General features: G+C 46.7%; 1 pseudogene; it reads left to right on the top strand.

Annotated features, from left to right (window-relative positions):
- The first annotated feature begins 2,437 nt into the window (after positions 1–2,437).
- Positions 2,438–3,376, top strand: LOC123836913 (large ribosomal subunit protein eL6-like; annotated as a pseudogene).
- Positions 3,377–4,477: the final 1,101 nt, after the last annotated feature.

Below are 4,477 nucleotides of genomic sequence, written 5' to 3' on the forward strand. Positions count from 1 at the left end.
CGGGGGGTGGGGGGAGCAGAGGGAGAAGCAGTCTCCACGCTGAGCAAAGAGCCTGATGTGGGACTTGATCCCAGGACCCTGGGATCATGACCTGAGCTGAAGGCAGACGCTTAACTGACTGAGCCACCCAGGTGCCCTTTTTTAAAATTTTTATGTAGTTAAATTTATCAATCTTTCTCTTCAGTTGAAGCTGGATTTTTAGCCGTAGTTATGAAAGTCTTCTCTACTCTCAAGTTATAGAGAAATTCTGCCATTTCTTCCCTTGGTACTCTATAGTTTCAATTTTTTTAAAAGATTTTTTTATTTATTGGACAGAGAGAGACAGAGTGAGAGAGGAAACACAAGCAGGGGGAGTGGGAGAGGGAGAAGCAGGCTTCCTGCAGAGCAGGGAGCCTGATGGGGGCTCGATCCCAGGACCCCGGGATCATGACCTGAGCCAAAGGCAGACGCTTAATGACTGAGCCACCCAGGCACCCCTATAGTTTCAATTTCTTAAAAAGATTTATTTATTTATTTGAGAGAGAGAGAGAGAGTGTGTGCAAGCAGGGAGGAGGGGCAGAGGGAGAGGGAGAGGGGAGCCGGATGCAGGGCTCCATCTCACAACCCTGAGATCATGACCTGAGCTGAAACCAAGAGTCGGACGCTCAACGGATTGAGCCTTGCTATAGTTTCAATTTAAAAAATATATCCTATGTAGAAGTTATCCTTTTGTATGCTATGATAAATGGATCAAATTTATTTTTTTATATAGAGTCTCAAATTTGCTATTATTAGCTCCCTTCCCTCCCTCCCTTCAGCTTGCCTTTTCCTGGACATTGTATTCTTTTCTAGGTTTGCCAAAACTGGACATGGATCAAAATAAACATCTGTTCAACTCCCTGCACTTGTTCTATTTTGTTGCCTGTTTTTCTTTCCTGGACTCTCTGTGATTTCTGCACAGTGTTTTTCCAGCAGCTCAAGGGAGTGATGACCTTTCGGGCTCTAGGAAGAGTGGGCTGAAGATCTGTCCAGAGAGTGATTCAAGCTGGAGCAGGTCCTGCAGAGGCCTCTCTGCTGGGGGTCCAAGTGGCTTTGTGGGGGCAGGGCGAAGGTGCTACTCAGGAGCACTCGGGAGGGAGCTCAGTTGTTGTTAATGACCCACGTTTCCTGTCCCCACATACCTCCTGCTCTTGTTTCTATGTTAGGAAGTGTCAGTTTTCTAACTGGAGAAGACTGGAGACAGAGGGAAGAGAAATGGACAGCAAAAGGGAGCAATGGGGTATGGAAATTGGAACCTCTCTTCCTCTGTGTTCACATGCTATCCAGGGCATCTCTGTATCATTAATGCCAGTTCCCACTCGCTATTTTCTACAACCAACTGCCAGGTACTCTACTAAATGGAGTAAAGCATCAATCTTGACCTGTTCTTTGGCTGAGGTTGTTACTGCCAGAAAGGAAAAGAGGCTCAGAGTTAAGGTCACACGGTTGATAAGTAGTAGGATTTCGGTCTGTATGACATCAAATTCCAGGCTCAATGCTCCTAAGTCTGTGGCCCCCATAATAAAAGGTTCATAATACCCTGTAGTTAGGTTTCCTTTTCAATCTGAGCCCTAGCCTCATCCCACCTCATTGCCCAGATCCCCTTAGCTCATATGTGGGCACTGTGGTTGCCTCTACACTGAGGCCCTCATGCTGGGTTGCAAGGCTCTGTGGTCAGGAGGGCCCCATGCTGGCCAGCTTTTATTCTGTTCCCAGCATGGTGTCTGGCCCTTGGCAGATACTCAGTACATATCTGCTGGATGCTTGAATAGTTGAAAAAGAAGGGGAAAGAGGAATGTGTGTGGGAGATGAAGGGGCAGGAGTAGAGAAAGCACAGAGGGAGAGAGGCAGATTTGGGGGTAAGATGGTGGGGCCTGAAGATGCTGGTGGCTGGAAGGGGCCCATGTTGCTGTTGTTTAGAAGCACAGACAAGATGTCACTTGCATCTCAAGGAGGATTTCAGTTTGTTTGTTTTTTTTAAGACTTCTATTTATTTATTTATTTGACAGAGAGAGACACAGCGAGAGAGGGAACACAAGCAGGGGGAGTGGGAGAGGGAGAAGCAGGCTTCCCGCGGAGCAGGGAGCCTGATGCGGGGCTCGATTCCAGGACCCTGGGATCATGACCTGAGCTGAAGAAAGACACCTAATGACTGAGACACCCAGGTACCCCAGATTTCAATTTTTTAACAACTTGGTCATGAGGAAATGACCTAGACTGTGGGCCCAGGACTGAAGAGAGCTCCCCTCTTTGCAGCAGAATATGCACCTCTTCTTCCATCCTTCAGATTCTGAACATTTCCATTCTACATTCAAACATCCTCAACTTTCATCCTCAGCCTTTCAACTGAGAAACAAAACATGCAAACACAAATCCTGACTGTATTCTACAAACAAGGTAAGATGAAGAAGGTATTGAGCTCTTTCAGATGGCAAAGAACAGGGAAACACCCAAGTTACCTTCAGGGAAGCCCTTTTTCCAAGGCTACACAGGTGAGTAAGAAAAATAGGAAATGGCTCTTTTCCATCTTGCAAGATGGTGGGTGAAAAAGCTGAGAAGCTGGATACTAAGAAGAAACCTGAAGCCAAGAAGGCCGATGCTGGTGGCAAGGTTATGAGAGTAACCTCCAGGCTAAAATACCAAAGAAGGGGAAGACCCACTGCAGCCGATACCCTGTCTCAGTCCCAGGGATCCTCAGATATTCCCCACTGGGTGTGTATTCCAGAAGAGCGCTGTGCAAGAGGAAATAGTCAACAGCTAAATCCAGGGTTGAAAAGAAAAAGGAGAAGGTTCTTGCTATTGTCACAAAACCAGTTGGTGGTCACAAGAACGGTGGTACCCAAATGGTTAAACTTTGCACAATGCCTAGGTATCATCCTACTGAAGATGTGTCTCAAAAGCTGTTGAGCCACGCAAAAAACCTTTCAGTCAGCATGTGAGAAAACTGTGAGCTGGTGTCACTCCTGGGACCATTTTGATCATCCTCACTGGGCGCCACAGAAGCAAGAGGGTGGTTTTCCTAAAGCAGCTGAGCTGTGGCTTGTTACTTGTGACCAGACCCCTGGCCCTCAATCCTCTGCATAGAACACACCAGAAATTTGTCATTGCCACCCCCACCAGAACATCTCACTGATGCTTACTTCAAGAAGAAGAAGCCATGTAAACCTACACAGAGGAAGGTGAGTTCTTCAACACGGAGAAGGAGAAATGTGAAATTACAGAGCAGCGCCAGGTTGATCAGGAAGCTGTGGACTCACAAATTCTGCCAAAAATCAAAGCTGTTCCTCAGCTTTGAGGCTATTTCTGCTCTGTGTTTTCTCTTACAAATGGAGTTTATCCTCACAAACTGGTGTTCTAAATTTCTTAGAAAGAACCTAGTTAAGTAATAGATCCATTAAAAAAAAGAGAGAGAGGGGCACCTGGGTGGCTCAGTAGTTAAGTGTCTGCCTTCAGCTCAGGTCATGACCCCAGGGTCCTGGGATCTAGCCCCACATCAGGCTCTCTGCTCAGTGGGAAGCTTGCTTCTCCCTCTCCCTCTCCCCCTGCTTATGTTCCCTCTCTCGCTGTGTCTCTCTCTGTCAAATAAATAAATAAAATCTTAAAAAAAGAGAGAGAGGAGGGCACCTGGGTGGCAACAGTCAGTTGAGCATCTGACTCTTGGTTTCAGCTCAGGTTGGGATCTCGGCGTCATGAGATCAAGCCCCACATTGGGCTCCATGCTCAGTACAAAGTCTGCTTGGGATTCTCTCTCCCTCTCCTGCTGCCCCTCTTGCTCATGCTTGTGCGCGCGGGAACTTGCACTCTCTCTCAAAATAAGTAAGTCTTTAAAAAAAAAAAAAGAAGAAGAAGAAATTATCTGTGTAGGCCTTGAGGAGAGCTGGAGTGCCATTCACGCTATAACAGCCATGGGACGTTATGGCCTGGCAGAGGAGGAAACCACTCTCTGTCCTTGAGGAAGGTGACAGTAACTCCTTCCTTCCCTCCTCTCCTTCATACCTTCCTCCCTTCCCTCCCTCCTTCCTTCTTTCCCTCCCTCCTCCCTTCTCTCTTTCCCTCCCCCCACCTTCCTTCTTTCCTTCCTTCCATCCTTCCTTTGTTTTTGCTTTAGGGTATGATTGTATCATTAATTTGGGGGAGTATTGCTCTTTTGTAAGACAAAACTCTGCAATGTATCCTTTGATTACATGAAATTAAGGTAGAATCTGAACTGAGAGGCTGATCAAAGAGGTGTTCCGTTGCTGACCACAACGAAAAGAAAGGGTGTCTTCCTTGAGCAGAGAGATGAGAAATGTCCAGAGTGGGTCCCCTGAGACTGAAATCATTTTAGAAACAGTCACCTTTGATATGGAATTCTACCATGTCCCTGCTCTGGGCTATAATTTTTTTTTTTTTTTTTTTTTTTGAGAGAGAGAGTGCACACATGAGGGGTGGTGGGGAGGGGCAGAGAGAGAGGGAGAGA

The sequence above is a fragment of the Mirounga angustirostris genome, unplaced genomic scaffold (assembly GCF_029215605.1).
Source record: "Mirounga angustirostris isolate CCGP_5_RB_7025 unplaced genomic scaffold, mMirAng1.0.hap1 SCAF_8, whole genome shotgun sequence".
NCBI classification, from domain to species: Eukaryota; Metazoa; Chordata; class Mammalia; order Carnivora; family Phocidae; genus Mirounga; species Mirounga angustirostris.